Here is a 24167-nt window from a genome sequence, read left to right as displayed (position 1 = left end):
ACGTTTAGAAGCTGGGCCGAAAGGAAGATGCTTCCTGTTAGCTCTCTCGAACATGCTCTTACACCCTGCTCTGAATCGGGAGCCCAGCTCGAGTACTAAGTCAGGACTCCGAGTAGAAGGACGCTGTCATTCTCAGCTACCATAGTAATTGGAAACTATCCAAAACATTACCTCAAGAAAGATCTGCTTCCTCAGTTTTTTTCGTTCAGCGGGGACTCAGGTGACTTTCTAAGCCCATAACATATCTTAGTATCAAGATCAATACTGAATTAGCAGACATAGCTAAGGATAACTGGGGGAAAATAATTAACAAAATTAAGGAGGATTTGCACCACTGGGAGCCATAAAGGTTATTTTATGGGTCCATGTAAATGTAATAAAATCTCTGTCTGTGCCACATTTAATTTCACATCAGAAAGGTCCCTGCAGATGGCCTGCGTGGTTATTCCACTAAAATTGAATATGCCTCAGCTTTTTCAAAGTGAGAAAATGCCTTCTCTTCCCAGAAAGTTATGTTTCCCGCAGAAAAGGAAGCTGTGCTCCGACCAATCACACACAGGCAGTGTTTAATGGGAGCTCCTCAAAGTAGGCACCATAATTAATTTTTATTAATAATAACACTTTATAATTGGAAAAGGCAGGACATAATAAATCAAAAGGCTGCTCCCAAATATGGCACATGGTTTTTCAAATAAAATCAAATATTGACAGGAGTGGAGTACAAAAAGGACGACCAGTTCGCCGCGTGCTTCTTCAAAGTCGTGGTTGGCCTTGGACTCAGAATCCTCTCGCCTTAGCTTCTTCAGTACGCTTTTACAGGCATGTGCCACTGTGTCCAGCTGATATTCTAGCTTAATTCATTAATCAATACCCGAAATCTAGAGCCCCACACATGCTAGGCAAGTCTGGGGGCTACAACCCCAGCCCCAGACATTCTTAATATTATCACAATCTATTCCTAAAAGCTTGATTGAATATAATTTACGCACCCTCCAGTTCACCCATATAAAGTAACTCAGTGAATTTTAGTATATTTAGAGTTGATTAAAGATCACAATAAGTCTTAGGACATTTTCATCACCCCAAAGATAAACATCAACCCCTATTATCCCCATTATGATCAGCAACTTCTTAACCCCCCTCCCATTCTGCTTCAATACTTGCAACCCTAGGTAACCACCAAGACCAATTCTGGGTGTTTCATATAAGAGGGATGATATAATATGTGGCCTTTTATTATTGCCTTCTTGCCCTTGGATTAAAGTTTAAATTTCATGCATATTGTAGAATAGCCACCACTTTATTTTCTTTCAATTGTCAAACAATATTTTAGTATATGGCCATCTTACATTTTATTTATTCATTGGTTTATGGACGTTTGGGTTATTTGCACTCTTTAGATATTATAATATTGATACAATAGACATTTATGGTTGAGTTTTTATGTGGACATATTTTCACTTCTCTTGGTCGTACTCCTACATGCTACAAATATAAAAACTTTGCACTTATCATTCTGTGTTCTTGCCAGTGTGTGGGAACATACTCCTGTACATTGCTGTATGATGCTGCATTTGTATGTATGTTATGCAGAATTGCAGGGATGTCTCTGTTTCCTCGCTAACCTTTGTTTCTGGTCTTCCCAACTATAGTTGTCTTAGCAGACATGAGTTAGCACCTCACTCTAGTTTGACTGTCATTCCCTGATGATGCTGAACATCTTTTCAGACTCTTAATTTTCAGCTGTATGTGGGAGACTCTAGCTCCAGGCTTGTCCCCATTTGATATTGTTTAGTCTTTTATTTTATTAATTAGCAAATTGTAGGAGTTCTTTGCATATTTCAGATGCATCCATGTTATCAGGCATATGATTTGCAAATATTCCACCCCGTGGAGTGCATGGGGTTTTCTTTTCTTAGTCATAGTCTCTAAAGTCCTTAGTTCTAATGATTCTGATTCACCTGTTGTTCCTTGTGTCCTTCATATTTTTGTTATCCTATTTAAGAAGGGTTTATATAATTCCGGGTCAACAAGATTTACTTCTGATGTTTCTCCTAAGAGCTTTATCTTTTACATTTAGGGATGTGACATATTTTTGAGTATTTTCTATGTATGGTGAAGACGAGTTCAACCTCAGTCTCTATGCACATGCATACTACAGTTATGTTCCGCATGCCATTTGATATTCATTTCCCCTATGTTCTGAGAAATACATGTGCCCAAGCACAAAGAAGAGAAACAGTCTTTTGTTTTCTTTCTCATGATTTGGCCATAGGCCCCACTCATGAGTTTGAGCACAGACGTTTGAACCCTCCAGCCAACGCCCAAGTGATGAAGGCCATTACCCAAGAACATGACTCTTCAAGGAGAATGATGATGACCTGTCCTGTGACTCTCACAAACTTGACAAGAACTGATCCCTTTAAAGTTAACAGACACAATGTAACTAAAGAAGCTCTCTTATGATGCAACTTGCCACAATGCGTTCTAGACGGTGTACTGGTCAGGGTTACCAAAGTCAGACACGTCCATCCCTCTTGACCAGGTCTTTTCTGCACTCGCCAGAGATAAAGTTTGCTAATATGGACAGATCTACAAAGACGTTTTTATCCTAACACCTAGAGAACTGGCTTCTTTTCTTGCCTCTGATTTGTAAAAATTTCACATGAAAGTTTGAACATGTACCCTTAATGTGTATACATTGTTTATTCACAAATTATATAGACTAATACAACACTCGCATCAAAAAGCACACATATAATAAATAAAAAGATAAAGTAAAGATGAAGCAAATTACAATTTAAAATAAGCCTAAACTTTATCAGTAGAGAAGAGCACCCTCTTATATTAATGAAATTATTATTAGTAATCTTTTAGTGAGAACAGGGAAATGAATGCCAGATCTGACAAGATAATCATGTTTTGTCTGGACGAAAAGCTTTGTCTGTTCTGTTATTTTTGGTTATTCATGTGTCCTTGAGTTATTAACATTATCTTTAAAGTACACCCACAAACATTGAATGGTCTATTTTGAGGGGGTAGCTAGTTACAACTAAATTATAGTTTCTTCTATCTATTTAATGGACACATAGAAGAAACCGCTGACAGCCAGCAGCTTGCCTTGCTTTAGCCCATTCTTTTGGCGGCCCCTCTCCCACATTGCCTGTCTTGGCACCATCAGTGAGATCAGGATTTTCCCCTCCTTAAGCAACCAGAGCACTGAGTCACGAGTCCTGGGATCCCGTAATTGGAAGGGAGCCCAAGATTTACTTCTGACTCTATGGAGGATGGGAAGCCAATTACTAATTTTTTATCTTAAAAGCCAAGTTGACTCACAAGGAAAATGGAAACTCCTACCTGGGAGTGCGGTTGCTTCGCACCTGCAGACGAAGTCCTATTACACCAGTGCATTATTTTAACTGCAAGACAAGCCATGTGCAGTCCCTACAAGCACAAATAATGTTCTGCACGGGAAGCTCTGGCCCTTGGCCATAGCCCAGCCCCAGCCAGACATCTTGCAAATCTATCGTATTGATCAGAGGGGAAAGTCTCTGTGTGGCTCCTTGCACAAATAGCTCCCAGGACTAGAAAAATAGCTTGGTCCGGGTGTCCTGCTGCTGACCGCCCTTCCCATCTGTGAAGGACTGAATATTTCATCAAGCACTGCTTTCTTCCAGAGGAAACCTCGCATATTTTATTCTGAGTGTCCTAAATGACTGTTTTCCGGAACCGAAGACTCTGAGTCAGTCAGTGTAACCCTGCATGCTTATCTGCGGCCAGCCGCAATTTCAGCTCAGTTAGTGTCTGCGATTCTAATTTGAAGTTAGACAGTTTCGTGTAACTTATTCTAGATTAATTATTGTGGAGTTGAAAATAACTCCTCTAGGAATCATTATAACCAACAGTTGAGGGCTTCCTTCTAGAAAGCCAGGTCCACACACCCACTTCTCTCCCACACTGTCTTATGTAAGTAAGTCAGGCCTCAAAATTGCTGTGTAATTGTGGGTGACCTTGGACTCTGATCTTTCTGTCTCCACCTCCCACGTGCTGATGTTATAGGCGTGCACCACTGAACCAGTTTTTATGTGGTGCTGGGGTTTGAACCCAGGGCTTCATGCATGCTAGGCAAGCACTCTACCAGCTGAGCCACATCCCTGACTCCTCTATTTTTCTTTAGTCTTGTTATTTAGACACCAAAAAGGGGCTGCTGAGCTGGATGTGGTATAGATCTTAGCCTCGAGGTCTAGCAAGAGCCCTCAGGTACGTGGAGCCCTCCGCCCTGAACAGCTTTTGCTTCACTGCCAGACAGGGTGGGACCCCAAGCTTTCTGAAGCTTTATGGGATTGAAGAAGTCACAGGAAGACCCGCGAGACAGGCGAGGAGACAGAGACCTTCACTGACTGCCGTTTAGTCTTGGTATTTTAATTGACATCCGTGGACTACATCAGAGCCAGGGTGGTTCTGGCTCCCTGGAAGAACCTGGAGATGTTTCATGTCCCTGCAACCACCTTTAAAAACAAAAACAGCCGGGCAGTGGTGGCACACGCCTTTAACCCCAGCACTTGGGAGGCAAAGGCAGGCAGATTTCTGAGTTCAAGGTCAGCCTGATCTACAAGAGCTAGTTCCAGGACAGGATCCAAAAGCTACAGAGAAACCCTGTCTCAAAAAAACAAAACCAAAACCAAACCAAAACAACAAAAAACAAAAAAACCCAAAAACAACCCATTGCTTCTTTTTCATCTTTGTAATCACAGCCTTTTCTGTTCAATTCACCTCAGACTGTTAGGAAATGAAAAAGGAACCAAGGGTGGGTAAGGGTGTTTAAACCTGCATGTATCTGCTAACCAGGATCCGGAGGGAAGGAGGGAAGCTTGAAGGGAAATGAGAAGTGGGGACCTAGTTCTAGCTTTATTCTTTAACAAGTGAACTCAGCCTTCCTGTGCCTCAGTTTCCTCTCTTTGCCTCCTTCTCTTCGTTCTGCAGTAGACACTTGCCTCATATGAGGTGACATATATGAATATTTGCTTTAAAATGTAAAACAGTTTTTTTAAAAAATGCTTAAAAGAATTTATATAGAAAGTGGCTCAAATATTATGTAAACTATAGCAAAAAAAAGCCTAAATTAAAGACATAAGGGAAGAGCTAGCTATTGTTTATATTGTTCTATCAGATGTGACAGGCAGGAGAGAACCCTGCTCTGGTATTCAGAGTGTCAGGGAAAAAATGTACAAAATCTATACACAAGTATTGATCTGTGGTAAAAGCCAAAGAAAACTGTTGAGTTTCCAACAAATAAGCAAATAACCCAATCTTGGTAATGAAGGTTTTTGCCTGACCTGAGTCTAGAGGTCAGGAAATCAGGGCTTGAGGACAACTCTGCCAGCTACAGTGACCTTCATGACTCTCCTCAAGTCCCTGCCTCCCGTGGTTCCAGCACTTCTCCTTGGGAGGTTGGAGAAATGGCCCACCTTGTCCCCAGGGATGACTCACTATAAACTTGTACCGCTCTGTACGTACCGTGTGGAACACACCCACATGCAGCAGTGCGGATTGACTGGCAGAAGAAAACCAAATAGAAGTTACTTCCCTAAAGTGGGGCTCACATTTGTACCCACATTTCTGACACCCTAACTGTGTCCAGGAGGGGCAGAGACTTGGAACTTCATCACCAAGGACTAAGGTGTCTAAAGGAGCACTCTCAGGGAGCACTCTCAAGCAGCAAGGGTTGCAGGGCTGGGCGTGACACTTCCCACCTGAGCTCTCTTTGGAAGCGTTCTGGGGGCAGACGGGACAAGGGAATGTTCTCTAGATGTTCCTGCTGCAAAGGGACCTCCTGTGAAAGAGCCAGAAAGAGATGAGCAGTGGAAGCCACAGTCTGCATGCGAAACAGGACCCTGAGCCAGCCAGCGTGGGCCCAGGGAACTTCTGCCTAGGCACCACCACTGGAATGCTCTCACACCCAAGCAGGAATGAGTAGGAACTGAGAAACAAAACACCAAGAGGAGGCTAGCAGCTCTGAGTGGGCATCTGCTGCCAGTCCTCCTTTTAGAAACTTCTCCAGAGTGACCAGGAATACAAAGAAGGGAACCTCATCAGATTGGGCACCGACATTAGTGAATCCAGATGTAAGCATTAGAGAACCTTTCCTAAAATCCTCAACTTTAATGGGAGGCTTGTGATGTGGGATGTCCTCTGTGTGCTGTGAATATGTTTCATTACCACTAGCTAATGAAGATTTCGGCCAACAGCTTGGCAGAGTAAAGCCAGGTGGGAAATCTGGACAGAGATATAGACGGAGAGTAGGTGGAGCCAAAGAGAGACCATGTAGCTGCTGAAGGAGAAGGACACATGGGAACATTAGGAACCTTACTGGTAGGCCACAAGCATGTGACGATACTCAGATTGATAGAAATGGGTTAACTTAAGATGTAAGAGTCATTGTCATTAATACAGTTTCTGTGTAATTATTTCGAGTCTAGGCGGCTGGGGAATGAACGAGAAGTCTCTCTTTACAGACCTGGATGATATGTGGCCTTGGTTGGCTCTGCACAGCACAGTCTTTTGTACATACTCAACAGGCTGAGCCTCCACCTTCCAATGTTTACAATTACTTAGCCAGGCTGACCTTGGTTTTTCCAGACAGAGTTTCTCTTTGTAACAGTCCTCGCTATTCTGGAACTCACTTTGTAGACTAGGCTGGCCTAGAACTCACTTAGATCCTCCTGCCTCTGCTTCCCAAATGCTGTGATTAAAGGCGTGCACCATCACCAACTGGCTTGAGAGTCTATTGTTTTAATAACAGTAGGCTCTGCTTACCTACTGCTACTGTTCCTCATAGACTGACTGGCAGATGTCTTCTTAGGCCTCCCAGAACGTGGGTGGCAGCAGATGTTCACAGCCTAGCCCCCTAAAACCATAATAGCTGCCAAATAGACATGAGTCCTGATTTCCATCTGCCTGTGTTCTTTTATGGAGATGGCTCTTTGATACAAGTCCAAGGTTTAGTGGTCTGTTCCATGGTTGTATAAGGAGACCAGGGATACTATGAGCTGTCACTTTCTGCACAAGTGACTTTCCCATCACTCCAGGAGAAAGCAGTCTTTCTCTGGGTCAGAAAGGCTTTCCTAGCAGTGAACTGATGCTAAAGATCCCTGATGACTGGGAAAGAAAAATCTATGATTTCATGTTCAATGCTTCCTTTGGAGGTTTCTAAAATAGAATACCATGGCTGTCATTTGAAAAGGAAGAACACTCTGCACCATGCATAGCCTTTCCTGCTGCTGCCTTCCCCACCTCCTCCCAGAATGATGAACTGGCTATATTTGGTGAACCTACACTGGCACATCTTTAACAACCGTATTTTTCTTTTTTTCTTTAAAATTAATTTCTGTTTTTAAGATTATAACATGACTATTTCCTCCTTCTTTTTCCTCCCTCCAAGCCTTCCCATATACACTTTTTGTTCTCTTACAAACTCATGTGCTGTGGGATAATGCTTCTGTACCCTGTAGAGATTCATCACTAGTATTGGTTTAATAAAACACTAGTTGGCCAGTAGCCCGGTAGGAAGTATAGGTGGGGTGCACAGATTAGGAGAATTCTGGGAAGAGGAAAGGTAGCAGTTGCTACCTAGATGCAGAGGAAGCAAGATAAAAATGCTGCACTGAGAAAAGGTACCAAGCCTTGTGGCTAAACATAGACAAGAATTATGGGTTAATTTAAGTTGTACATGATAGTTAATAATAAGACTGAGATAACAGGCCAAACACTTCATAATTAATATAAGCCTCTGCATGTTTCTTTGGGACCGAATGACTGCACAACCAGGCAGGACAGAAACTCCGTCTACATACATGTCCTCTTTTTTTCATTAATAGTTGTTATATGTATGTGCATATATGTTCCTAAATATAGGCTACTCAGTCTGTATAATGTTTCTGGTATATATGTTCTCAGGGCTAACCATTTTGGTATACATAGCCGTTGGTGTGCTTGTCCCCGAGGAAGATTGTTTCTCCCACTCTCAACATTCCTTAGTTGCTGTAGGTTTTGTGTAGAGTTGGGGTCTTAGGGGCTTCCTTCTCCTTGTCCTGTCCACTTTGGCATGTCTACTGTTGTCCTTGTTCAGCTCATGGTTAGGCAGACATGTTGGTGAGCTTCTGACGTCCCCAGGAGACACAGTCTCACAACAACTCTCTGACCCTCTGACTCTTACACTCTTTTTGCCCCTCTTTCACAATCATCCTTCAGCCTTGGGTGCAGGAGCCGTTTGCAGTTGCATCTGTCGAGACTGGACTATACAACTATGCAATTTCATTGCTTGTGTTCTTTTGTAATGGTCTTTGTCTGTTGCAGAGAAAAGTTTCCTCCATGAAGGATGAGCTGTAGTTTCTTCAAGATTCATGACCTCACTAACTCTGGGTAGATGGCCAGACTTTGGGTACTAGACATGACTTCCTTCTTGTTGAGTGGATGGATCTTAAGCACAATTAGAGAGCTGCTGGCTAATGTTTCAGTCAAGTTTTTTTTTTAAGATTTATTTATTTATTATGTATATAATGTATATAGTATTCTCAGTACTCTGCCTGCATGCATGCCTGCAGGCCAGAAGAGGGCACCAGATCTTATTACAGATGGTTGTGAGCCACCATGTGGTTGCTGGGAATTGAACTCCAGACCTTTGGAAGAGCAGGCAGTGCTCTTAACCGCTGAGCCGTCTCTCCAGCCCTCAGTCAAGGTTTTTATTGCTGTTAAGAGACATCATGACTACGGTGACTCTTACAAAGAAAACATTTAATTGGGATGGTTTGCTAACAGTTTCAGAGGTTCAATCCACTGATGTGGGAAGTCCTTCCTGTTTATGTGTTATTAATGGTTAATGAATAAAGCTGTTTTGGCAAATGGCTTAGCAGAGTAAAGCCAGGCAGGAAATGCTCTCAGAGATACAGAGAAAAAGAAGGCAGAGTCAGTTCAGACATCAGTTATACCACATAGCCACCAAAGGAGAAAGATGCCAGAATATTACCAGTAAGCCACAGCCTAATGGCTTAATAGAAATGGGTTAATTTAAGATGTAAGAGCTAGCTAGGAATACACCTAAGCCATTGGCCAAACAGTGCTGTAATTAATATGGTTTCTGTGTGATTATTCGGGTCTGGGCTTCTGGGAAACGAAGGCTCAGTCTGTTTATAGTCCATATCATCATGGCTGGGAACATGGCAGTGTGGACTCAGATGTGGTGCTGGAGCTGAAAGTGCTACATCTTGCAGGCAACAGGAAGTCAATTGACTGTCACACTGAGGGAAGCTTGAGAAAAGAGACACTGAAGCCTGGTCCCATAGTGCCGTACTTCCTCCAACAAGGCCACACAATAGTTCCACTCTTTTGGGGGGCCATTTTCTTTCAAGCCATCACAGTTACTGCTAAGTATTTGCATCACTAATGCACCTTTAAATTTTTCTGCCATGCTGGTCCTTGTTGCAAATCTGTACTTTTAATTAGTGCTGGCTGTTGATGTTTTACACCCTGTGCGTATGAACATCTGTCTAATGACACATATCTGCCATTATGCTATCATACAAAATGGATTCACTGCCCTAAATATCTTCTGTGCTCCCCTTGCCCATCTTTTCCTTCCCCTCAATCTCTGGAAATCCCTGATTTCTTACTGCCTCACAATTTTACCAAATGTCATAGAGCTGAAACTATATGCTATATTGCCTTTTCCAGATGCATTCACGTAGCAATTTACATTTTTTTCCTGTCTTTTTGTGGCTGTGGAATTCATTTCTTTTTAGGGTTATATAATAGCTTATTATGTAGATATACCACCATTTATGTACCCATTCACCCACTGAGGGCATATTTTATAATTCTGGTAGTTATTTTATAAGGATTCAATACCCTGCATTAAATATCATGATGCTTAACACATCTGTGGTAGTTTTCATTTTCTGTATTTTGCTCTGGCTAATATAAAGGAGAAGGTGTCTGTAGAGATACATACTGTTAGCATGGGTTACAGAAGGCAATAATAGGATGGGGTACAATTCAGAAATAGATTCCCTTGGCTCTTATTTTCTAACCTATACCCTTCAACATGCTAGTTGAACCCTCAAACACTCCCATCTTGCTTTGTTAACTATGGGAGCCAAAAGCTCAGTGTCACCAATTAAACTCAAAGAAGAGCTAAGGTTCAGACTTTAATGTCTGGGAACCAAGAGAACAGACTTGCCCGCCTCTGTGTCTTTGCTTCTATAGATGGTTCCTGTCCTACTTAGCTTTCTCTGTCCGCTCAACATATCCCCAGTTCACCTGAGAAGGATTAATCAATCTGATTGGCCTGCGGGCACATGCACCAAGAGGGGCGTCTTGATTGTTAGTTATTGTTGGAGAGAGTAACACCATTGTTCCCTGGCAGGTTGTTCATGGGTGTAGAAACAAGTTAGCTAAGTCTGTGAGTGAGCCAGCAAGCAACTTTGACCATGATTTCTGCTTCAAGTTCGTGTCTGAGTTCATGACCCTCTTGAACCCAAACCATGACCTGGAAGTGTAAACTGAAACACACTCTTTCCTTCCCTAAGCTGGTGTTTGTCTTGGGTAAGGTCTTGGTGTTTGTTACTGGAACATAGTGAAACTAAGACAGCTCCTTTCTATACTAAGGTGCTGTACTCTCAGGTCTGTCCACTATGTCTGAGATGCCCATCCTCTGGCTCATTCCACCTTTGGGTCTTTTGTGTCCCTCGGGTTCAAGGTCACATGTGACTTTCTTAGATAACATGGACCCTCACAGTTGTTTTCTAGGATAGCTCTACTTCAAAGAGAGAGATTATTTATCTTAGCCATAAGAATCTCAAGTTTTTCTTCTTATTCAGGAAAAGCTTTGTCATTTCCTAACTGGGACCATGAAGGATGTAGAAGAGAAGTCCCAATCACTAAATAAGCAAAAACTTCAAAACTGTCTCAAAACATGCGCTTAACTCTTAAAATTCTGTGTTTTCTGGCTTCTGCTGGGTGAGCTGTTTGCTGGTCTTCCCCGTGGTTTCTCAGGTACTTGCATGAGATATGGTGAGGCTGGAGCAGCTATGGTGGCTTCCCTCAAATGTATGATGCTTTGGCAGGGATGACCAGAAGGTTGGCTCCACATGGGCCCCTCTCTTCCCACTGCAATCTCAAGGCCTCTCCATATCCAGATGGCTTCTTCCCACAGTGTCTCCTTGTGGCTTCTCCAGCTAAGCCCTTTATATGATGGCTCATGACTCCCAACAACACAACACAGGCACTGCCAGGGCTTACAGCAGCACACTGAAGGAACTGGCACGTCACGTTGGCCAAGCAAGTTACAGGGCTAGCCCACTCCCCGCGGGAGAGTGTGTTAGGGTGAGAGTCAGGAGGGCACCTGCTAAATGTCATATAGCAAAGAACTGAACCAGCAAAACAAGGATAGTGGCAGACAGGGAGACCATTTATTAAGGAACAGGAAACTTCTGATCAAGGATTTAGACCAAAACCAAAAAATTTCAGAAGCTCAGGGTTGCCAGGCCATGAATGTCATCACCTTTATAGGTCATTTATAAAGCACCTGCCTTCCGCTTTGCTCCTTGTTCCCTAGAGGACTGTGGGTCTTTTTCTTTGTCACTGGTTTCTTTCATATGCTAATCTACACCCCCCCACACTGTCCTGCCCCAAGGAGGTGTATAAAGGGGGTGAATTTCAGCATCCTGTGCCTTTGAAGACCAGCTTCCCTGGCATTTAGACGTTGCCAGTCCACGGAAAGGCCAACATCCATGGAACTGGCTAATGAAGAATAATGAGACTCATTCATGATGAAGGACAAGAAGGAAGAGAGAATTCTAGCTGCTGTCCACCCCTCCCCCGCCCCCAGAAACTGAAGTAATTCCTAGGAAATTTAGGATGGGTCTCTAAGAACCGGGAACTAAATGGTGCTGGAAGAATGAGAAAAGTTAAAAGCCACACACAAGTGAAAGACATCTAAATCCTTCAGGAAGAAGAGGAGTCATTATGTTTCACAAATGTGAAGACAGAGAGAGGAGAGGGAGGGAGCGTGGGAATGGGAATGAATTGAGCTGAAATCAGGGATGCCGATCACTAATTGTGGGAAGGGAAGGCGGAACAATCGTACTGAGTGACAGTTTGGAAAATGAGAGCCTTGAAGATATTGATATCTTTTAACCCAGTGGTTTGCTTTCTAAGAAATCAGCTTAAGGAAAATTGGACATATGCATCATGATCTACCTACCAAAAAGTCACTTAACGGATTTTTGTTCTAGTATGCCACAGATGTCACATAGAGAACACACACAAATGATCGCATTTGCCTAAAAGAAAAATGACACAATTGCCCCTGTAGACACAAGGACAATGTGGCTCTTGTGTCTCTAACCTAGTTTCCTGTCATTTCACCAGGGGTGACAGCTGTTTTAACCTTTGAATAATCATTTCTTCATCTCTTCTTTGTAACCTTTGAATAGGACTCAACATGGTGGGACATTTAGTTCTGCATGCTTTTGAATGCAGCACAAATGTACCCACACTGCGCTTGTGTATAATCTTCAGTAGCTTTACGTTACGTCTCTGAGATTTTTTCCTGTTGCTGGGTGCAGCTCCAGAACACTCGTTTCTAAAAGGGTGGCTTTCTATTCTGTGATGAATATCTGATTCCTTCTTTTCCGTATTATGAGGGATGTTGCCAAAACATGCTGCTTATGTTTTCTGCAGCAAGAATTTCACGTGAATGAAATCAAAGACGTGCTACAGAATCGCTCTGTTCATCTATGTTTAGCTGGGTGAGGCAATGCCGAACTGCTTCCAAAGTGATGGTTACTGGTTCTCCTTTTGGAATATGAACATTTCAGCCAGCCATTTTGAAAGCATCAGACTTTTCAGTTTTGCCAATCAAGGGTGCAGAATGGGACCTCACTGTGGTTTTATAACAATAGCAGTTTTATTGAGATGCAATTCATCCTACATACAATTCATGTATGTAATGTATTCAATTAAACAAATATCAGTATATTCATAGCTTAACAGCTAATACTACCACTGAAACACTCTGGTCATCTTCCAGGAGAACCTCACACTTCTTGGCCACTACTTCCTATGTCTCTTCTCACTGAAACTTATGTATCCACTTCCTGTCTCTGTGAGTTGGGGCAATGGACATGCCAAAGATGTGGTATTACACAGTGGGGCCTTTTGTGACTTATTTTCTCTTCCCATGTTGTTCTTAGGAGGCAACGCTGTAGCATTTATCAGTATTTCATTCTTGATTTGCTTTATTATTGAATAACATTCCATTGTATGATATGCTCTATTTCATGAACAGGTGGTTTATCATCCGTTGGTGAGCATTTGAGCTGCTTTAACTTTTTGACTGTTATGGATAATGATACGTTATTGTACTGTTTATGAGAACAGTTGTACTGTGAGAGAATACGAATTTTATATGGACATGCTTTTAATATTTTCAAGTATAACCCAAGTGTAAAATTCCTTGATTGCATAGTATTTCTGTGTTTGTCATTTGACAAACGCCAAAATATTTTCAAAGTAGCTATGCAATACTATAAACCTGTAACAATATATACGTATGTGTATGTATATATGTTTCAAGACTGACTTCTCCACATCCATGTCAACATTTGTTCTTTTCTCTCTTTTAAATTTTAAATATCCCAGACTGGAGAGTTGGCTGGCAGGTTAAGAACACTCGCTGTTCTTGCAGAGGACCCAGATTCGATTCCCGGCACCCATATGATGGTTCACAGCCATCTGTAACCACATTCCTAGGAGATCTGACATCTCTTCAGGCCTCCAGAGGCACCAGGCATGGAGGTGACATGAATATACACATGAAGACAAAACACTCATACACATAAAATTATAAAATAATAAAAAATCTTTAATTTTTTTTGTTTGGTTTTCGAGACAGGGTTTCTCTGTAGTTTTGGAGCCTGTCCTGGAACTAGCTCTTGTAGACCAGGGTGGCTTTGAACTCATAGAGATCTGCCTGCCTCTACCTCCCAAGTGCTGGGATTAAAGGTGTGCGCCACCACCGCATTTTTTTGCTTTAAAAATTTTTAAGCAATCCCAGTGAATATGAAGTAGTATTTCATTCTATTTTTAGTTTATATTTTCTCTGATTATGAGGAAAAATTGACATTTTTTTCATATATCTTTTGGTACTTTGGAATTTCTTTCTGTAATAAGTTTGAGGTTTTTGGCTCAATTTTGTATTACTTTATACTTTTGTATTGGTATATACCTGTCCATGTATTATATGAGCTGACCTTTTATTTACAAACAGGAAAAATCTTTTATATGTGGCTTGTCACTTCATTTATAGTATGTTTTTATGAGCAGAACTTCTTAGTTAATAGTATATACTTTTTCATTTTTCTTATTATATGTGCATGGGTGTTTTGTCTCTGTGAACCATGTTGTGTGATGCATACCCGCAGGGGTCAGAAGAAGGCACTGGATCCCTGGGAACTAGAGTTACAGATGGTTGTGAGCTGCTATGTGGGTGTTGGGAAATTAAAACTAGGTCTTTTAGAAGAGCAGTCAATGCTCTTAACTGCTGATCCTTCTCTCCGTCTCCCTAGTATATGTGTGTGTGTATATATATATATATATATATATATATATATATATATATATATATTCTATGTATACACACACACACACACAAACACACACACACATATATATATCATCCTCATTTACCCTGAGTTATGGTCTCTGGTTTACTTGTGAAAGTTGCACAGTTTTGGCTGCCATATTTGGTTCTCTTCCTGGAAGCCATTGTGCTATATGATAAAAAGCTATTTCTTTAATTTTTTTGTCCACTGAGCATGATTTTTAAAGGTTTTATAGTAGACTGTCTTCCTCAGGGATCATTTTTGGGGGACCAGGGTCTGACTATATAAGAAAGCCAGCCTTGAGTTGACTTTGTATCCTAGGCAGGCTTCGGGTTGTGGTTGTCCAGCCTTAGTGTCTCCAGTAGCTGAGATAGCCATTCCCCGCCACCCAGCCTGCTTGTGGGTTTGACGAGAGCTCTGGTCATCACGTTCCTTTATTCCTGTCTCGGGTTGGTTGTTTGGGACTCTCTTCATTTCTGGGAGGATCAGCCCAGTCCTCTTGTCTTCACCTCCTCCATGTCACCAGCTTTCACTGACCCATCTTAGCTTAAAATGGTGAAGTCATATTTGTGATGGGACGTTTCCCTCGAATGTCCTTGATGGATTTCAGTACCAGTATGACTCTAACTTTGTAAAATGAGCTCAACGTTATTCCCTTAGCTTTTTCTATAGTCTAAAATATCTTTTCTCCAATATTTGGAAGGATTTTCCAGGAAAACAATGATAACAACAACAACAAAACAAACAAACAAACAAACAAACCAGCTTAAGCCTAGACTCTTGAAGAGGGAAGCTTTTCAAGTTTTTATTTATTTATTTTTGAGGCAGCATCTCACTTTGTAACCCTGGCTGGCCTGTTGCTTGCTATGTAGAACTGTCTGGCATCAAGCTCAGAGGTCCGCCTACCTCATGACTTCAGTGCTGGGATTAAAGGTGTGTACCACCATGCTATTGTTGGATTTTTTTTAAAATCTGTTTTTTTCATCTATAATTTCAGATTCACTGTAACAAAATTATTCCTATTTTTTTAAACTCCTGTTTAATCTTTAAGGCCTATATATTCATGTCTCTGTTTTATTCTTCATATTGGCAAATTTTGCTTTCTCTCATTCCTTGATGCTAGTTCAAAAAGTTTGTTAATTTTCATAGTCTTTTTAAAATTAACTTTAGTCTTTGTAAATAGTTCTGTTGTATATTTATTTTCTATTTAATTATTTTCCCCAATAACTTAATATCTCTTTGAATTTATTTTGATGCCTGTACTTTGACTGCTTGAGATAGGTGGTTCATTTACTGTTTTGCAGAATTTTTTCTTTTGTATAGTAATATAAGGATTTAGAACCTTAATATTTTAATTATTTTCATTGCTCCATCTTATAAGATTTTTTAATAACAGCTTTATTGAGATGTAATTCACATGCCATGTAATTTACCCCTTTAAAAATAAACCAGTCAACTGTTTAGGTAGACTTCACTAATCTTTTAGAATTGTGATAAAATAAATATATACAACACAAAACTAACTACTGAGCCCTTTTGTCTTATGCCAGGTCGGGCGGTGGAGCCCTGTAGTCCCAGCTACTTGGGCGGTTAAGACAGAAGGGTTACAAGTTCAAAGTCAGCCTTGGCTACAGAGTGATTCAAAAGTCATTTTAGGCTAATAATGAGAACTTAGTTCAAAACCAAAAGCTTAAAAGAGGCCTAAGGGTGTGACTCAGTAGGAGAACACTTACCAGTGTGTGTGCCCCTAGCTAGGCTTAATCCCTTGCTCCACAAAGAGAAGTTATATTTTCAGCTCAAGGGCATTAATTTATATCCACACTATCAAGCATTCTTTGCCTTCATCTCTTTCATTGTCCTGACAGAAACTCTGCCCTCACTGAGCAGTAACCCTGGCCCCTACTCTACCCAGCCCCTGGCTGCCTCTCATCGGCTTTCTGCCTTTGCGAGTTAGCCTACTGTAGCTATTCCATGGAACGGGACTCACACAATATTTGTCCTTTGTACCTGCCTTATTTTACTCAATATATTTTTTAAAATCTGTTTTTAATTGAAATAGAATTTAGTTGCTTCCCTGCCCCTTTCCTTCTATCCTCTAAGGCTTCCCATGACCCACTACACTGTTTAGTTGAGGGCCTCTTTTCTTTGATTATTATTGTTACATATATGTGTATGTGTGTGTATACACAGATATATAAATATTCCCTTGCATATATGGCTCCAGGGATGGCCACTCTGCATCAGAGAAGCAGTAAGTAGGCTTATACACCTAGCAGAGGCTAATTCTCCTTCTCCAGCAGTCACTAGCTGCCTGTGGCTCTTGGTCAGGAGGAGCGACCTCACAATATTTCCCCCCTTCCACATGGCCATTGTTTCAGTCTTGGTTACACAGCCATTTCTGGGAGAGTCTGTCTCCTGACAGACTTTCTGGAATTCTGGCTCATACAATTTCTCTGCTCTCTCTTCCATAGTGTTCCCTGAGGTGTAGATAGAAGAGATCCTTAGCCCCAGGAAGCTGGCTAGCTTTTCCATACCAGACATTTGTTCTCTCCCACTGAGAGAGTTTAATTAGACAGCTGTTGACAACCAATCCTTCTTAAACTCTTCAAAAAAAAAAAAAAAAACACCAGAAACAGAAGGATCCCTCCCAGGCTCGTTCTAGAGCTCTGATACCCAAACCAAGTAAAGATACAACAACAAAAACAAAGGCAAAACTAAAGGCATCTCCTGATGCAAAACTCCTCCATAAAATATCAGCAAACTGAATAGACACAGCTATCAAGATCACCCACCGTGATCAATTGCCTTTGTCCCTGAAATGCAGGGTTGGTTCAATGTACAAAGGTCAATAAAGGTAACAAAGCATATAAATGCACTTAAAGATAAAAATCACATGATCATCTCAATAAATGCAACAGATAAAGCCTTTGACAAATCCATGCTTTCATGATAGAAGTCCTAGACATTGTAGTGCTCAGGGGACTCTACCTCAGCATAGTATTTTCAAGGCCTTTTTCCTGCTTTCAGAGGGATTGCTGTAGTGATGAGGCTAGCAGGCCTGCTTTTCATCCTGTCCGGCTCCTGCTTGGCTAGCTTAGCCCCGGAAATAACAACACACAAACTGTATTCATTTAAACACTGTCTGGCCCATTATATCTAGCCTCTTCTTGGCTAACTCTCATATCTTGCTTTAACACATATCTAGTAATCTGTGTATCACCACAGGGTCGTGGCTTACCTGAAAGATTCTAACCCACATCTCGGGCCGGAGCTTCATGGTGGTTGCCTGTCTCTGCTTTCTTCCTCTCACAATTCTGTTCTGTCTTCCCTACCCACCTATGTTCTGACCTATCAGGCCAAGCAGTTTTCTTTATTAATTAACCAATGAAAGCAACAGATAGATAGAAGACCCTTCCACATCAAATTGCACTAAGATCATAGGTCAATTGAAGCAAAATGACATATTAGGATAGTGTAGAATAATTACGCGGCACGTTTCTTCCCAGGTTTCTTTCCCATAAAACAAACAAACAAAATACCCGACATCCTCATAATATTGAGTCTCCCTAGGTTTATAACACAGACTATTACTGCTTTTATTTAATTCTTTGATTTCTCTTTGTCAAGTTATAATCTTCCTAATAAAAGATCTTGGGTATATTTTCTTATACTTTACCTATTCCTTGGGTTTGGAGGAGGTACTGGTACAAAGTACATTCTGCTTTTAAAATTTAATTTATTCTTCCACAGTTTCATATATGTATCTAACACAATCTGGTCTCACTCACGCCCTTGCTCTTTCCTTCCCACTCCCACCAGCCTCTCTTCACCCTCTTCATTTACTTTCATATCTATTTTTTTTTAAACTTTGTGATCCACTGGGTTTCACCAGGCTTCCTCATGTGGTCCTGGCTGTGTGGCTATCCACTGGACTACTACTGACTTAACAGTAGGAACCACTATGAAGTCAATGGTTTCTTCTCCACCAGCAGCTTTCTGGGATCACTTAAGTTTTCCACAATAAACAATAATTTTTCTGCAGTAATCTTTAAAGTTTCCAGGAAGAAGATGGAGCCCCACAACAACTCCACCTGATTGATATGACGCCATGATATTGATAGTGCTACTACAAGAACTGTTTTGGGTACCAGCTACACAGGATGGTTCCAACTTGCTTAGCTAAAATGGTGCACATCTTTTACAATGTTCTAGTGGTGGCACACGCCTTTAATCCCAGCAGTAGGAAGGCAGAGACAGGCAGATCTATGTGAGTTCGAGGGCAGCCTGGTCTACTTTACAGATGGTTGTGAGCCACCGTGTGGTTGCTGGGAATTGAACTTAAGACCTCTAGAGAGATGGCTCAGTGGTTAAGAGCACTTGCTGCTCTTCTAGAGGTCCTGAGTTTAATTCCCAGCAACCACATGGTGGCTCTCAGCCATCTATACAGATATTCTAACTATTTATTTCAACTTGTTTTAATCTTGGTAGGTCATATGCAACTAAAAATCCATCTATATCTTTTAGATTTTCTAATTTAATATAATTAGAAATCATAATTTCTAATTTATGATTTTAGGATAGGTTCTTACAATTTTTTAAAATTTAATTGGTGGGCTGGAGAGCTGGCTCAGTGGTTAAGAGCATTGCCTGCTCTTCCAAAGGTTCTGAGTTCAATTCCCAGCAACCACATGGTGGCTTACAACCATCTGTAATGAGGTCTGGTGCTCTCTTCTGGCCTTCAGGCATACATGCAGACAGAATATTGTATACATAATAAATAAATAAATAAATAAATATTTTAAAAAAATTTAATTGGTATTTGTGGTAGGTTTTTTTTTTTTTTTTAGTTTTTCGAGACAGGGTTTCTCTGTAGCTTTGGAGCCTGTCCTGGCACTAGCTCTTGTAGACCAGGCTGGCCTCGAACTCACAGAGATCAGCCTGCTTCTGCCTCCCGAGTGCTGGGATAAAAGGCGTGCGCCACCACTGCCCAGCTTATTTGTGGTAGTTTGAATGTAATTGACCACCATACTCTCTTAGGGAGTGGCACTATTAAGAGGTGTGGCTTTGTTGGAATGGGTATGGCCTTGTTAGAGGAAGTATGTCACTGAGGGGGTGGGCTTTGATGTTTCCTATGCTCAGGATATCACCCAGTGTCTCATTCCTCTTCTTGTTGCCTGCAAGATGTAGGATTCTCAGCCACCTCCATGTCTGCCTGCATGTGGCCATGCTCCCCATCGTGATGATAATGGACTGAACCTCTGAAACTGTGAAACTGTTTTCTTTATAAGAGTTGCCATGGTCATGGTGTTTTTTCACAGCAACAAAACCCTAATTAAGCAATGTTTATTATCATATCTCAGCTTTTTATTTCTGATTTTTATTATTTTGGGTCTTCCACGTCTTTATTTTGGTTCATTTGTCTAAGAGTTTGTCAGTCTTGCTTATTGTTTTCAGAGACACAACTTTTCATTTCATTGATTTTTTTGTGTTGTTTTTTGTTTCTATTTCATTAATTTGTGTCCTGAACTAAATTATTTATTCCTACTTACTGCTTTGAGATTTTGTTTGTTCTTGTTTTCACAAGATCTTTTTTTTTTAATAAAAAAAAATTGTATTTACTTAGAAGCATTCAGAATGTCAACAAAACAGTTGCAATTTTTTTTGCAATTACAGAGTGGTATTCGGTTAACAGAACAACAATTATCTTCATATAAGCTGCATCAGAGACAACTGAAGATGAAAAAAAAACCAAAAAACAAACAAACAAAAAAAAACTACCGTCCCCATATATAACTAATTTGTACTGTGCACCAACAAGAACCTGCTTTAAATTTCCATGCCAATTTACAACCCCAAGACTGTACCAGGCAAGGTTAGTGGCTATTGAAAATACCACTAGGACAGGGCTATCTAAAGACACATTCGGTAGTGTGTTAACTATACAAAAAAAGACACTGTACAGTTTAAAAACAAATCTTACACAGCCTTACATTTCAATTTTTTTCTTTAAAAGGAGTGAGTTGTGTACAGGGGGGTTAAATGCTTTATAGACAAGAAAAAAAACTGCGCTAGAACCAACTTATTCATCATCATCATCTTCTTCCTCATCTTCATCTTCTTCTTCCTCCTCCTCTTCATCCTCTTCATCTTCCTCATCATCTTCCTCTTCCTTCTTTTTCTTGCTCTTTTCCGCCTTGACCACCCCCTTTTATCGCTGCATCGGGTTTTCCTTTAGCTCTGTAAGCAGCAATATCCTTTTCGTACGTCTCCTTCAGCTTGGCAGCCTTCTTTTCGTAGGGCTGCTTGTCATCTGCAGCAGTGTTGTTCCACATCTCTCCCAGTTTCTTTGCAACATCACCAATGGATAAGGCAGGGTGTTCTCCTTTGATTTTGGGGCGATACTCAGAACAGAACAAGAAGAAGGCTGAAGGAGGCCTCTTGGGTGCATTGGGATCCTTGAACTTCTTTTTGGTCTCCCCTTTGGGGGGGATGTAGGTTTTCATTTCTCTTTCATAACGAGCCTTGTTAGCCTTGGCCATGTCTTCAAATTTCCCCTTTTCTTTAGCAGACATGGTCTTCCACCTTTCTGAGCACTTCTTGGAGAACTCTGAGAAGTTGACAGAAGCATCCGGGTGCTTCTTCTTGTGTTCCTCCCGGCAGGTTTGCACAAAGAATGCATACGAGGACATTTTGCCTCTCGGCTTCTTAGGATCTCCTTTGCCCATGTTTAGTTGATTTTCGTCCGCGAGGCACAGAGTCGCCCAGTGCCCGTCCGGCTTTTGCTTGCCCCGGCACTGTCTCTATGGAGCTCAATGTACTGCAATGGCTGTCTCACAAGATCTTAATATGCATAATTAAGTTATTTTTGATTGATCTTTTTTTTAAAGAAATATAGACACTTAGAAATACAAATATTCCTCTTAGGGCTTCCATCATTGTATCCCATAAATTTTGGGGTGTCACTGTATCCCATAGATTTTGGGATATATTTTTATTTTCATTTAATTCTAATTTTTAAATTTCTTTCTTGAATTCATCGATGACTCATTTATCAGTCAGTAGCAGGTTGTTCTATCTCCATATCTCCATAAGTTTTGTTTTTGTTTGAGACAAGGTCGTACTGCATGGTACTGGGTATCCTAGAACTCACTATGTAGACAAGGCTAGTCTTTAACTTACAGAGATCCAGATGCTTCTGCTTCCTAAGTATTGGGATTAAAGGTGTATGCCACCAACCCCAGCTCTCAGAATCCATAAATTTGTGTACTTTCTATGGTATCTCTTAAAACTAATATCTAACTTTATTCCTGTTGCTCAGATAGAATACAAGATTGTTGGCCGAGGTTTTCTGTCCAGCCCTGTTTCCACAGTCGTTAACTCCCAAAGAAATCACACAGAGGTCTACATTAATTATAAACTGATTGGCCTAGTAGCTCAGACTTCTTATTAGCTCTGAGAACTTATATTAGCCCATTATTCTTGTCTATGTTAGCCACGTGACTGGGTACCTTATTCAGAGAAGCAGTCACATCTTGCTTCTTCTGTGGCTGGGTCATGATTACAGGAAGAACTTTCCTCTTTCTAGAAATCTCATTGCCGCTTAAAGGTCCTACAGCTTAGTTGGCCGGGAAGAGGCCGTGTCTGCTTTGTAACCCCAGAGGAAGAGATGCCTCAAAGGCCCATATACGTTTCTTTAAAACCTCGCTAATGTCCAGACTCAAGTCCCAGATCTATGGAGCCCACCAGAAACTGTCCACTGTTCGGAGGCACCTTCTTTGCCATCCTCCCGCCTGGGGCCATTGATGTGAGCGACCTCCGACCCGTCCCGGACAACCAAGAAGTTTTCTGCCATCCAGTGACCGACCAGAGTCTGATCGTGGAACTTCTGGAGCTGCAGGCCCACATGCGGGGTGAAGCGGCTGTGCGGTACCATTTTGAGGATGTTGGTGGGCTGCAGGGGGCTAGGGCCGTGCACGTGTTATCTGTGCAGCCTATTTGGAGAACTTATCCCTGAGGGGCAGCTGTCAAGATGGTTCCTTTCTGGCAAGCAGCAGGTAGCTAAAGAAAACCAGCAGGTAGCAAAGGACGTCACAGTACAGCAGGCCTTGCTTCGGCTGCCCCAGTACCAGACTGATCTCTTGCTCACCTTCAATCAACCCACCTCTAAGAGCAGGACTCTTGGCCCTGAAAATCTGTCATGTCCACCTTGGAGCCTGGGTAACTTTGAACAACTGGTGACTAGTTTGACTCCTCACGATCCCAACATCTTTGGTCCCCAGTAAAGACGGCGGAACACAACATAACTGCTGCTGAGGACTCAGGGACCCAGTTCCTGAGAGGGGGCGTTTCTTTCTGCTTCCTCCCTGGACATAAATATAAGACACTTCCTCTGCGGAAATAAACTTGCTTTATAAACAACAACAAAAACAAAAAGAACAACAAAAAACCCAAACAAACAAACAAAAACCCCGAAATCTCATTGCCCCACCTCTACTTCCTACCTGACTACTGGCCAATCAGCATTTATTTAAAATATAAGTGACAAGGCACAGACCATTGTTCCATAGCACAAGATGTTAGTCAAATTTCCCTATATTTATTGAGGCTTCCTTTACAATGTAATATGTCATCTATTTTGGAGAAAGTTGTGTGAATTTGCTAGTGTTTGAATGGGATATTCTACAAGTATTTGTGAGGTCTAGTTTTTATGTCATTTATGTCATGTTTTATACCATTTCTCTGTTGTGTGGAGGGCCTGTCTATTAGTGAGGCTAGGGTATTGAAGTCACTCACTCTTACTGTGTTCGGGTTAAACTATAACTTTACATTGGATAGTATTTGATTTAAGAAATTGGGTTCCCCTGTATTTAGTGCATATATGTTTAGAATTGTACCTCTCTATGAATTGCATTCATTTCTTCTTTTTTTAATATAGATTTTATTGAGCTACATATTTTTCTCTTCTCCCCACCCCTCCTCTCCTCTCCTCTGCTATCCTCTCCCATGGTCCCCATGCTCTCAATTTACTCAGGAGATCTTGTCTTTTTCTACTTCCCATGTAGATTAGATCTATGTATGTGTCTATCCTGTATTGTTGGCTATCCTGGGTTTTTTGCTTTTCCATACGAAGTTGAGTACTGTTCTTTTGACGTCCAAGAAGAATTTTGCTGGGATTTTGATAGGCATTGCATCGAATCTGCAGATTGCTTTTGGTAAAATTGCCATTTTTACTATTAATTAGTTAATAGAAAATAGTTAATTCTACCTACCCAAGAGCATGGGAAATCTTTTCATTTTCTGCTGTCTTCTTCTATTTCTTTATTCAAAGATTTAAAGTTCTTGTCCTACAGGTCTGCTACTTCTTTGGTTAGAGTTACTCCAAGATATTTTATGCTATTTGTGGCTATTGTGAAGGGTGATGTTTCTTTGATTTCATTATCAGCACATTTATCATCTGTGTAAAGGAGGACTACTGATTTTTTTGAGTTAATCTTGTATCCTGCTACA

General features: G+C 41.1%; 2 pseudogenes; one reads left to right on the top strand and one right to left on the bottom strand.

Moving 5' to 3' along the window:
- Positions 1 to 20596: 20596 nt before the first annotated feature.
- Positions 20597 to 21432, bottom strand: LOC121455879 (annotated as a pseudogene).
- A 960-nt stretch (positions 21433 to 22392) lies between these two features.
- On the top strand, positions 22393 to 22942 carry LOC121456001 (annotated as a pseudogene).
- Positions 22943 to 24167: the final 1225 nt, after the last annotated feature.

This window comes from Microtus oregoni, unplaced genomic scaffold (assembly GCF_018167655.1).
Source record: "Microtus oregoni isolate MIOR12 unplaced genomic scaffold, Mior012 000014F_ref0000157, whole genome shotgun sequence".
In the NCBI taxonomy this organism is placed as follows: Eukaryota; Metazoa; Chordata; class Mammalia; order Rodentia; family Cricetidae; genus Microtus; species Microtus oregoni.
The sequence above is the reverse complement of the archived record's forward strand: the minus strand, read 5'-3'. Positions and strand labels throughout refer to the sequence as shown.